Raw genomic sequence first — 13,998 nt, 5'->3', positions numbered from 1 at the left:
GGGGGGCGGGAGCGAAGCAATTGTCACTGTCACAGCCAGTGGTTTCTCCTCCTGCTCCTCCTCCTCAAGACCGCTTCGTACCCCACCTAGACCCCGCTCATATTCGTCATCTCTCAGAAGGGAAAAGGGATATGCGTCGGTCGGTCAGTCATCATCCCCATAATCATCATCATCATCATCATCATCATCATCATCACTGTGTTCATGAGATTACAACCCTTCCACGCCAAAAGGAAGATTTGATTTTTCTGTCTGAATTAATTATGGTGAAATGAAGGAAGTAGAAGATTGCAATCATGTTCAACATGCACTTCATATGTCAAATAAGTTATGCTTAAAGGGTGGGGTTTAACCCTGCTACATTTCTGATAGGGATGCTTGCACCACATAGCTACTAATAGATACTGGATGAACTTGACTATTTCTTTAATTTGGTGTCACAGCTTGAAGTGATAGAGATTCCCATAATCCTCTGTGGAATCCTTTCATTTGCACCAAGAAGACTCTCATGAGAGCTGTTCCAGACACCCTCTTTTCCAAGAACAATACATTTCTGTCTTTCTTTAAATCACATTTACACCCTAAATACGATGATCTATTTTGCATAAAGGAGCTCAAATGTAACAGTGAGAGTACGAATGTAAAACAACTTCAAACAGAAGTAAAAAAAAAAAAAAAGAGGTGGGTGGCATATGCTGAGTGCAGGCTGATGAAAGGCAGACATAAATTTATAGCCACTTCAACATGGGGGAAGTTGAAAGCACTAAAATTAGATTGTTCAGTTTACCCCCCAGGCAATGCAACAGGAACCTCAGTTGGTAATATATAGATCATACTGCCACTAGCTGCCACCGCCTCTGTAACATGACTGTGATTTTAATTGGTACATAACACCACGCACAGTGATATGTGATTGTGTGGCAATTAACTCTGTGTCAGCATTTACATTTAGCTATTAACAGTTAACATAAACCTGACACCAGGGACTAAACTGTAAGGCATATAATTGACCAATTAGGTGTGCAAAAAATGTTAGTTAGTATAAGACTATTTTCATATCTCATGAACAAATGAATATGGAAGAAGATAATTAAGAGATAATTGACCTTTAGCAGCCTATAAGCAAAATAATGCAGTGTTGAGTATGCTTGAATGAAGAATTGTCACATTCAATAAATAAAGTGAATGTTTGAGTACATTTGACTATGATGAAGGATGGATATTTTAGAATTATTGGCATATAATTAACTACCTGACCTTATCATACTTAAGTTTCATGCAGTTATAGTTACAGTAACATATATCCATATTTACCATCCTGACGTTATGTGTTGCTGCGACTGAGATATTGCAGAATGAGTCCAAAGTTCTTCCCTTTGGGAAATGCTCTTATTCGCAGTCTCACTGAGAGTTCAGTGGTAAGATCAATACCACTCTCATGGCTGGCATTAAATTTGAAGCAACAGCCAGGAGGCAATTAGCTTTAGCTTAGCATAAAGACTGGAAGAAGGATTAAACAGCTAGCGTTGGCTCTGTCGAAATGATAAGAAAATCCACCTTTGAGCTAACAAGGCTATAGGGCTATAGAAGCTATCTGGTTTCCCTGCTTCCAACCTTTATGCTAAACCTAGCTACACTAATCGCTCGTAGCTGTAGCTTTAATGCAGGCATGAGATTGGTCTTGACTTTCTGACCTAACACTTGGAAATATGTGTATTTTGGAAAATCTTTGAACACTTCCTTTAAAGTTGTTTTGTGCTTCACTATTCCTTTCTTTAATTTTAGCTGGTTGTATTTTGTTATTTTATTTGTATTTTATTTCAGCTAGGGAATTTTTCACATGACTTTCAAAATTGATTACTGGGGTGTGTATGAAGCTGTAACTGTTTAAGCGTGCACTGTCTGTGCCACAGGAATAAGCTGAGGGATAAAAACGCTGTAAACTCCAGGCTGCCTCACAGCTCACTGAGCCACAATGAAAAATGGGGAGCAATAGGACAGCGTCTCATCTTACTATACATTCATAATTGCGGCATAAGAAATTCATGGAGTGTTTTTTATGATTTCCTTGAAGAAAAATTCAGACTGATGAAGAGAAGTTCAAGGAAGTGAAATGCTAGAGGTTTTTCATAATCTCACTTAACAGGGGAATAAATCTGCTCTATTAAATATCTCACGGGAGATGACAACACGTTAAGTTTCCATAATCCTGACTACACTTGTTTCATGTCAGGCGGCTTTAGCAGAGCCTCCACCGGCAGATGCTAGCGTATTGGTTGGAGCTATTGTATGGTCAGCGGAGACTTCTTATATAAGTAGCTTGTACCTCATGTTGTCTGACTTTAGAGCATATTGTAAATCACCATGATTCATTTAAATCCATATGTGAACAAGGACAATTTAACTTGACTTGAATAATAATCAAGTTTGTTATTATGTCCTCACACACACACACACACACACACACACACACTTTTTCTGTGAGTAATCACACTCACAAAGATGCACACTGATTGACAAAAGCAACGTCAATAAATCAATTTCACCTGGGAAATGAAGGTTGAGCTCAGTGGGTTAACTAATTAATTCTGTTTCAGAGCCAGCAATGTTTTAAAACAGAAATTACAAAGGGCATCAGGCTAATTTAATTTTGTACAGTAGCTCATACTTTGCACCTTTGCTTGGTTGACATTTCAAGCGTTTTCCTCTCTGTATCTGCAAGCTCTTTCTTTCACATATTTCAGCGGCTAAACCTTTGCAGCCTATAGTGACTCAGAGGATCACAAGCTGTAATTTCTTACCCGGCTCTGAAACCATTACCTCATATGCCCTTCACTCTTTTCTTTATTTTCTTATTTCTTGTTATTTTCTTGTTTCTTGTTAACCCTGCTGGCTTTCTGATGAGCAAATCTGAGAAAATATGAAAGCCTTGAGGTGTGTTTTGTAATGATCACTTTTGTTTTTTTTCCCTCTGCTTGTCTGGCCCCTCTAAAAAGCTGTCACGATGGACATGCGGCTCATTTATCTTCTGTCTGGGGGCTTAGGCCACCTGTCATTGATTAAGCACTTATATTTCCTTTTTATCGGCTGGAGAGCAGAAAACAACAAACTTCCATCCCTTCTATTGGTAGACTGACTGACAGGCTTACACAGCAATTTAAGGATTTGGAGAAGCAGGTAAGACCAGGCTTGTCACTGACATAGAGCAAATAAAGTGGAATAAATGGAAGATGGTGCCTTAAATAGGCAATTTGTGTGTGGGTGGGGAGATAATAGATAGGGATTCTTGTTTTCTTCACCTTTAAGGCTTAGAGTACCACAGTGAATATGATCAAGCATGCCTGACATTTTTCTTTTTAACCAGCAAGACCAGTGTGCATGTACATGCATAATTTAACTTTTGATATATTACCATATTGTAGTTTATCTATTGTTTAAAAGTATGTTTTACACTTTTCATGCTGTTGTAAATTCCTATGGACGGACACTGAATGAACCAAAGATTATTCAGGGAAAGCTGACGGCTGTTAGATTTGAATTTTATCTGAGAGAACACACACACTCACTGTTTAGCCAGCTGTCAAAGACCAAGCCGAGCTGTTTCCAGCATGATGCTACCTGCAACCATCGCTCTGACACTGGCTCATCCCCACTGGCAAGCTGTTGGCACTTTGTTTTCTGTGTATTTGCTGAACCCAAAATCAAATAGTGCCTCATACTTTCATGAATTCATAAAATGGGCCAACTCTGAAGTTTGTTCTATATCTAGACTTTTTAATAATGCATGAGCAGCAGAGGATTCCTACTTTCCTAAAGGGGGGCTTCCTCTCTTGTTTTTCATATTCTCTCTTGTTTTGACCTAAAAAGCAAACGAGGATACAAAATAATTGTTTGCTCTCTATCATTTCAAAAGGTGTAAAAATGTCTCTGGTCACAGAGCCATATGCAGTCATAGATCAGACAATATGATGCATATCATAACTAAGTTTCCTTTTAGTTTTACTGTTATATAGACACTGACTTTTTTAACAAGACAAAGAGTATACAGCCATGCTAACAGCTCTGTGAGGCTATATGTCAGCATGCTAATATGCTCACAATGACAATACTAACATGTTGATGTTTAAGAGGTATAATGTTTACAACACAAAGCACAGGTTGGCTATTCAGTCATAAACCATCCAATAGTTGTTGACGTATTTCAGTCTGCCTGGATGCTACAAAACAAATACAAGTATTACTTCACCAAGTGACTCTAAAATTGTTGATGAGCCATTAATAAATGTTTTCAAAAGCTAGCCCACTTTACACTATGAACTGAGACATCCAAAAGCGTCAATCACCTGCAGTATTAGAGCCGGGTAACCCCTACATTCAAATAACACTAAATAGAATATTGATCGAATATTGGTATCGGTTGGAATATTGAACAAAATGAACAATAGTTATGGTAACACAAAGATTCAAAGTACGACTTAAAATAAACTCTCATCTCACATAAGTATCACCTCATCTAGAGCCCAAACACACACAAGAAGAAAACAGCACATGGAGGAGTTAATTGACCATATGGCTCATCCATTTGTCTCTGGCAAAACAATGATGAGGGAGAGCATAGTGTACCTTTGAAGATTATTGCTCTAATTTCTGCCAAATCAATGCGCCTTTGTGTAATCAGAGTGCACTAAAATCAATACTGTACTTATAAATGAAATACAATTATCATGCTCACATATCTGAGCAAGAAAATAAGCCAGACTGGAGCAAAACTTACACCCAATGTAGAAAATGAGTAGTTTCAACACAGTATTTTTCTTTCCCTTACTGAGGTATTATCAGTCCTTCAGAGCAGCCAAGGCCGAGCGTAATTGGATCCTGAAGCTCAAGCAGCTGTTAATTTTCTATCCAGCAGCTGCTAATTTTTTGTTTCTTTCTTTCTGTTTCTTTCTTTCTTTCTTTCTTTCTTTTTTCCTTTAGCTGATTTGTTGTGAGACTTCATGGTGCCTGTGAGAACACTTCATAACCCTGTAGTCAGTAAAGCCAGTCATTTCTTTATGAAGGAATTTTTAATCACTGCACCATTTGGGAGGAGTTGAGTGTGGACTGTCATCACTTTCAGCAAGCCCGAGGCTGTACCTCATGACTTTGATTAACATGTATGAGTGTGAGCAGTATATGGGTCACTTTAAAATTTGCCTCATTTATTTTCTGTGACTGGCCTAAGGAAAGTTGGTCCCTTTAAGGTGTGCGCCTGTTTCTGTAAGTGTATAGGTTGTAATTTGTGTGTGTGTGTTTGACTGAACAAACACAAATACATCATATATTTTGATGTATGCATACAATAATATATGTTTTCATGTGGTCCATAATCACCAATAGCTGGTGGTGTCACTCTTACTGAGCCATTATGTAGAATAAAATGTTACCTTACAAAATTGCTCTGTTTTTTTTATATACTACAACTTTATTTGTAACAAATCATACTTTGTATACATTTGATATCCAAAATGATATAAGAGTTGGCGTTATTTCAAGCAATTCAGGGACTTTTTTCACTTTAATTAACCTTGTTCCCTCAAGCAGCTGTTCTGAACTCCAGTCACACTTGTCCAGAAAAACCATTACCAACTAAAACCACTTCAAAACCACATGAGACAATATGAGTGACAATTTGAAATCAAACAAACGGCAATCTCAGACAGTTTGATTTCCGTAGGGACATTAGCTAATCTACCAACTAGCAGGCTAGAAAAACACTATCTGCATTGTGCAAGCTAGTGGAATTTTAATTAGTTAGTGTAAACTTTCTTACACAATCTCTAAGAAATTTTTCAGTTTTTTACTTTTTTGATGTTTCCCTTACTGCACACGTATACTTTAATGCTTGGGATAATCTTAGCAAGACAAAATGAACTAGTTTAGCAACTAGCTTCCTAATAATCTGGCTGCAAGCTGGACTAACCCTAAAAAATAACATTACAGGTTATACCTCTTTTTGTTGTAGTTGTTGTTGTTGTTGTGGTTTATTCAGTGTGACTTGTTTTGGGTAATTTGGGTCTATAATTCCCAAAGGATGTATTGTATATTTCCATGTTGCTTATACAGTGCATGTGCACTGAAATGCCTGGGATAATAGGGTCCCCTAATGTAGTTAGCTTGCCAACATTAGCTAGTTTAGCCACTAGCTTCCTCAGAAATCATCTGACTGCAAGCTAGTGGACTTATTATAGTTATTATTATCATCACTCTTCTGTTTTTGAGTGGGGTATCTGTTCTGGGGATTTTTTCTAGTTCAATACCAAGTATTGTATTGGTATTTAAATCTTGCATGTTTTCTCTATATTGTGCATATATGAACACCTGTGAAAATAGACCATTTAATGTAGTTAGCTAGACATTAGCAGCTAGCTATCTATGAAACAGTGGACCTAAAGAAAATACTGTATAGGACCTAATACATTACAGACATTACAGTTTATCTTCTATCTTTTCAGGATTAGTGTGACATTATTTAGTATTAGTATTGTTTTGGGGAATTCCTGTCCAATGTCCAATGCATATATTGCATATTTTCATTTTTCATCTGTTCATATAATGCAAGGGAACTTGCAGACCTCCTTGTGCTTTCAATGCACTAAACTGATCTGAATAAACTGCCAACCAGTTACCTGGATATTGAACAAGGTTCATCCTTTCAAAACTATTTTACATTAGTAGGTGAGAACGACCCTTAACGGCAGCCTGGGGGAATGTTTTCAACAAACTAAATTGCTGTTAATATATTGTCTACCTGTCACCCTTATTTCACAATTTTCATTCTGTGGGAAGCTTTAGGGATTACTTCACCGGCATGCTTGGAATTGGTAGTATACATGCAAGTGGCTTTAAGTCGTGCACTGTCTAAATCAGATGTTATGTATAGCATCCAATCCATTGCGCCCGAGGGAAGTAGACAAGAAGACATACTCTGACATGTGGACATGAGATAAATGTATTACTTTCCGTTCACTATGTGGAAATGAATCTGATAGGTGACACTTCAGCAAGTGTAGCACACTGCCTTCAACACCTTCAACCCTTTTCTTTTTTGAGATTCGTGCTGAAAGGGGTCTGCTTAGATGTCTGGCTCGGTGACACACTTTGAAGTGAGGCAGAGAGGTTTGAACTGACAGTGAGCTGTGTTGTGTGCTGTGGATGAGATATCTTCATTTTATTTTGCCATGGATGGACAGTTAAGGCCGGCATATGAGCGTGTAGCTGTGGGTACCTCTATGCTTGTTCAACCGGACACATTTCTCCCTTGTTATACTGGAGACCCTTATTAGGCTGTATGAAATTAAATCAGATCCATCACAAAGAAAACTACCACATCTGAGAGAAAATGTGTCTTTACATATACTGTACAAAGAAACTAAGATCACCTCTCCTCCATCTTAAAATATCATCAGAAAGACCATCTGGAACAGAAACATCCAGTTTTTGCCCCAGGTGGTTTAACCTTACAGCAGCCTGTGATTAAGACATGGCATATCTGGTTTTGATTAGCCCGTGCCTCAACCCCTTCTGATTTCTGCCACAGAGTGCCCCAAAAGGCCTGATACAGCAGCCTTTGTGTGAGTGCTGATCCATAATGCATGTGATGCTTTAGACTAGACGCCTCCTCTCATGAGAACGCCCTTTTCTTTGCATCTGTCCGCCCATTAAAATGTGGCATCTCCTTTGATCCCGATTCATAAATAAATGTTCTGCTCAATTTATCAGAGTTACAATTATGCAAATGTGTTAATGGATCATTATGCTGCCATGGCCACTGCTTTATTGAATGTCCTGTCCTGTTGTTTGGTTTAAAGCTACATATTGAGATATAAAGATGGTAGACAGTATCTGCAAGATACAAGAGATAGCTGGGCTGTGTTTACCGTCATCACAGTGCAGCAGCACATGCAAAAGCATTTCTTAAAGTCAAGATGCATTCATCATGCTGTTATTTAGAGCACGGTGGAGGCTCCGGTGAGATTATAAGGTGCAAAATGAACCAAACTGTGACTGAATAAATCACACTCACTGTGTGAGAGAGCACTACATGCTGTAGTTGCTGTAGAAACGCAGAACAATAACAACACTGATCAAAGTGTTCTCTGACAGTAGGTGCTGCAAAGGCTGTAGTGTGGTGGTTTAAATCAGCCACTCACATCTGCAGTTAAAACTACATGCGTCTACATCAATAGTGGTATTGATCATGAGGTCAGCTGCTAGCTCGAGAAAGGCTATCTGAATCCAATATGCAAATCCGATGCCGGTAGAAACATCTACTCATCAAATTTGAGATCTAATCTTAAAGAATGTAATTTTATGAGAATTCACTGGTGGATCACTTGCAGCAAAAACAAAATTCATCGGCTCCAGCTTCTTAAATGTAACAATTTGCAAAAATTTCTACATCTACTGTGGTCAGCAACTTTTTTCATACAGTCACACAAACAAGCAAAACCTCAAATTGGGCATTGGGGCATTTGTCACTAATTTCTAACATTTTATAGACCAAGTGATCAATCGAGGAATTCATTGGCAGATTAATCAGTCAGGGAAATAACTGTCAGTTGCAGTCCGATTACACCCAGAAGCATCTCAGATCTTTATTATGATTACATCTCAATCCATTTTGCCCCTGTTCACTGTCTGATTCTAAATGTTGTTCTTAAAGAAAGTGACATTCATATTCATTTGATTTGTTGACTTGGAGAAAAAAAAAACAAAAAAACACTTTGAAATCGATGTGAATGATATGCAGACACATTTGATGAGAACACTTCACACTCCAGACAGCAGTCAGCTCTTTAATCACAGACATTGTGATAATTAGTTTTAACCAAAATATTTCTGCCTTTCCTGCTTTATCTAAACCTTAGGGATAGTTCGAGAACAGCTACTGAAATTGATATTTGGTATCAGAAATGAGACAGTAGTATCACAATACTACAGTCCTTGTACAAAGCCATTAAAGAGCAAAATGGATGAATAGGATACTTTGTTTTACACTTCATCCGCCTCAGAGAAATTCCACTGAGGCGTGCGCCTTCACCACTGAGTGCCTAAATAAAATCAATCTCAAACAAAAGCAAACAGAAATCAGATTGACTGCAGCAGCTGTGAATAAATGTGTCCCTCAAAGTCCTACGTGGAGTCACTAGCCTGCTACGAAACAAGCTGTCAAGGAACCGGATGCATTAATCGTATTCAGTACCTGATGTGGGTCCTACTTGGATAGCAGAAAGAGGAGAGGAGAGCTGGAGGATGATATGACATGTGATGACTCTTCCCCCAGACTGGCCCATTGCTGCTGTGACAGCACTGTGATACACACCAGTAATTACAATGTAATTTGGGGACGGAATTATCAGAGTAGCATGATCCATTATTTGATAGAGAATTTATCATCATCTGCACCATAACAGTGTTGACTAAAGATAGAGTAGTGGGAGTGAGGAAGGTCAGGGCACATGGTGATTTATTAGGGGGATTATGGATTCACTGGAGCCCCCAAGTGAAACAGAGACTCCTATACATCATTGCGTGCACTATCACTGGTATTGCCACTCCATAAAATGAGAATATATGGTGATGTAGTTCAGACTTTAAAGACAAGTTGTTTTATGAGTAGAGAAAAGCCAGACCTGGATTGCCAATGAAGCTTGTTGTCAGTACATCATTTTGTTTACTCGCACTTGCTTGATTTAAAGGACAAGCCTGGCAAAATTCTAAACTATTATCATTATGAAGGAATCGTGAAAGCCTATTTCTCTGTGCTTTAGATCTCCACTGTTGTCTAAAAGCTACAAGAACAAAAACATATGACACTTAGCACTAAACACGAAGCTCATGGGGAATGTCATTAGTTTGGCAGGTATTTGGTTATAAACCAAAGTTCTGAAGGAACTAACATTTGGACTTGATGATGGTGCTATACAGATAGCATAATTAAACTTCTGGCCCACCATAAGCCTGGATCCTCGGGCAGAGTCTGGCCCATATACTTCCGCATCTGGGCAGATTCCAGCTGTGTGTGCACCAGAATTGGTCCAGATGTGGAAGTAGCATCTGACAATCATGCTGTATTTGGGCCAGAATCGGCCCGTGTAACTGGGCATATACTGGGCCAGAAGAAAACAGGTATGTGACCCAAGTATGGGCCAGATTTATGTTGTTATCTGGGAGATTAAAGAGAAAGTGATAGCCAACGTTATTACTATTGATTCTAAGTGCAACATGACTGTCTGTAACAAATTCCATGGCAATCTATCCAGTAGTTATCAACACGCTTCACTTAAAACTACAAATATGAACCTCATGGTGGTGCCAGAGTGGGTGATATTCCTTCATTACCATGATCATGGGCACTGTAGTTTATTCATTCCTAGCACACAATATGTGTATCAACCCTCAGCTTCCCAAATGCTTCCCAATAAATACACCATTTGCCCATTTGGATAACGTTAAAAACTACCGTTAGAGTGTCCAGATATTTTTAGAAAATGACGAGCCTTCAAAAATGAAACTATATTTGTGAAATATTTTTAAAGAGTTTGGAGAAATAGATGGGATTGGGATGATATTTGCTGAAAAAACAACAAACAGAATAGTGCCAGACCTCTCCTTTAAATGTGCCAATCAGAACAACGCTAACTCACTCTCTATTAGCTCCCATTCCACAGGCTATTTGTCTTTCAGGAAACAACACAGAAGGCTGTAGTATTCACCATTAGCCTGACAACACTCAGATTCAGCTTTTAAATTCAACTGCTTGCATTTTCCATTATGCACTCCAACTTCCTCCTTGAAATGCCCATCATCATGTTCTCTCAGTAAATTAGTCCATGAGTCGGGGCAGTTTGTTTTGATTTTGGCTGTAGGGAACATTTTTTTCTAACACTTATTGTTGCTAGATACCGCAGAATATTGATTTGAGCAGCCATTACATTCATTTCCGCAAACACAGTTGCCATGACATAAAACCTGTCGCTAAGACAATTTTGCATTTGTGCTGAAAAGGTTGACAAGAATCAGATAATGAGAATGAGAAGAGGAGGTAAAGGATGTGAGATATTGGAGCAAGGATAAACAGCAATGTTTCAATCAGGCATTGTAGGAACGTGTAACATTTGTTTGGTGTGGGATGTTAATAGCTTAACACAGTGTAGTAACATACAGCCACAAATGTCATCCCTAAGTCAAGCTGTAAAAGATTATAATAGCACCGTGCACTGATGCATTTCAATCAGCGTATAATGTCATGAGAGGAAGGGCATAAATCATACTGAGTTACTAGGCTACCAGAAAGCTAGATAATAGCAGAGGTTACATGCACACAGCACGAGAAAATTTAGTTTGAGAAAGTTTCAGCATGTTATTAAAGAGAATATCTGCCAGTATGTTTGAATGGGACTAAAATAAGTGTTTTGAAGAGTCTTAACACCTTCCCTGTGCGTAATTGATTCCCTCCTGCTTGTCTTGGGAATTTGTAAAGCGAATTTGAAATTGCAGCTTGACATAAAGATGCCACTGGGAAGACTTTACCAATACCTGTACATGACATGAGTCTGAATAATTGACATCGGAGCCCTCCAGTAATGCATTTTTTCCCCGCAGGCTTACTGACTGTCGTCGAAGAGCCACCACGAGCATTACTGTAGTTTGTCACTGTTCCTGCACCTCTGCCTCCGCACCAGAAGAAAATCTCATCAAGCTGCAGAACAAGTTATAGCCCTTATTGAAGGTCTACCTCTCCCAGTGGCTATTATCTTTAGTGCCTTGTTACCAGATGGAGCCGGTCAGCATTGGCAACACAAAACAACCTCATAGACCTCCTTTGTGTGAACAGATGGACCACGAGGAGATGGGTGATATCACATGGAGTGAAGATGCACACATTACAGGGGGAGGGCTTGCTGACCATGTGCAACTAGGCAGTACAATGGAAAAAGGAGATAATAGACATCAGGCAATTACATGTTTAGAAAAGGACTGATATGGTTAGGTCACATCCTGAGGAGGTGCACATCCAAAAAAACAGGAAGCCCTGGCTGTTGACTGTCATCAACCTGACTCCTGTGGTACAGACAGACAAATCAGCTACCTTTCTGTGTTACTGTTTCTGATGGTTTTCTGCTTCTTTCTATACACATTTATATCAAGAGTTTAACAGAATTCCAACATTTGTTGGAACATTCTTAATTTCTAACACCCATTATCCTCTCCACACATCCCTGTCTCCAATAAACAATAGATAATTATAATAATACATGATATGAAATACAACTTTATGCTATTATAAACCCACTAAGAGACCTTAAATATTAAGGTTTTCATATTGTACAGAGGCTTAAGGGTGAGAGCGGGTGCCTGTATGTCACGTCCCCATATAATATAAATATGCATGGATGCACAGAAAGAAGAAGATTAAGAATCTCCACACAAACAGAAGGAAAACCCAAGAAGAAACATTGTTTCTGAAGTTATTGTTAGAGCAGCGCCTACTGTTTGTGAGAGGATTTGTTGATTTATCCGACACTTCATCCCAAAATGGCCTCATTAGAGAGGATTCTTCCTTGGCAGAGACATATCTCCTCATACTGACTCACAACACAAAGAAGTGTTGGGCTTTTACTAAAGAGGTTTTTTCAAGTACTGCCTGCCCTCATTTCTGGCAGACCTCTTTTTGGTATCACGAAGCGACCTGAGAACATGTTAAATAGAGACAGATCTACGCCCCACCAACTGTTATCATCCTGTTTTTCTGTCTCGTATTCTCACTCCTGTTCCTCTCTGTGGGTCTGGCCTGGGGGATCCATATTTATGCGACCAGGCAGCTGTCAACAGGACAGCCTGGCAGACTGCAATGTGGAATGCTATTTGTAGGACTCCACAGAATACAAAAATGAAGCTCAGGAGAGAATAAGTCATGCCACATACTGAACAGCGTAAACGCACAGTGGATGTGTAATGAGGTCATGCTGCTGTATTTCGCTTTCACAAACAAGCCACCTTGCCCCTCTGAAAATGTCAGATGTCATATTTTCATTTCAGTACATCTAATTTCTTATATCTTCTGTTGTGCCCCATAGCTTTCTATTTGGCTCATATCAAACACATATAATGAGAAAGAAATGGGAGGAGAGAGTGTGTATGTGCCTGTCGATGTGTGCAGTAATGTGCCTACAAATGTTTCTCGTGAGAGAGACGGGGACCGCGGGAAAAGAAAGGGAGGGCGAGTGAGAAAGGGAGCAAAAGGAGGAGCATGAGAGAGGGAGGGCTGCTCTCGCTTTAGTCACGACAAAATGAGGCATGACTCATGTTGAGATGTGACGTAGACGGATGGGTCAGGTAAGCAGCACCCATGTCATATAATCACAGACCCAGAGGTTGAGGGGAGAAGAGAATGTGCAACAGTATCTCGACAATAAAAAAGAGGCCAGATTCCTGGATCGATAACCACAGTAACTCTCGGTGTTATGTCATTTTTATGGAGCATTTCACTGCGTGTTTGATGTGGCATTATCTCCCCTGAGAAGAATTTATTTGAAGTCTCTAAAACTCTTTACTCAGTGCAGACTTACTCTCTGCATGAGAAGCTGTTCAGAGGGCAGAGGATTTTTATCGCAACTCAATATTTGAATAGCAAAGTTAAAAAAAAAATATGGTGACAGGTTTATACACAAAATGGCATCATAACTTCAAAATGTTGTTTCTTGTTACTGCAAAATTTTACATCGAGTAAATCATACACTACATGGCCAAAAGTATGTGGACATTCCAAATACGGGGAAATCTTAAAGCTGCTCTTATCAATATTTTTATGTGAACAATGGAGCAAGACACTATTTGTATTGTAAAGAGAGTCACTGGTAGTGACAGAGAATCCATCCCAGCTCCCCCCCCCCCGCACCTCTATGGAGCATTTTAGCATCTATCAGTTCACTGTTTTGGTTTCACAGCCCATAA

The sequence above is a fragment of the Seriola lalandi genome, unplaced genomic scaffold (genome assembly GCF_002814215.2).
Source record: "Seriola lalandi dorsalis isolate HSWRI2012SDOR001 ecotype SW California unplaced genomic scaffold, Sedor1 jcf7180002054351, whole genome shotgun sequence".
Lineage (NCBI taxonomy): Eukaryota > Metazoa > Chordata > Actinopteri > Carangiformes > Carangidae > Seriola > Seriola lalandi.
Note: the sequence above shows the minus strand (reverse complement) of the source record.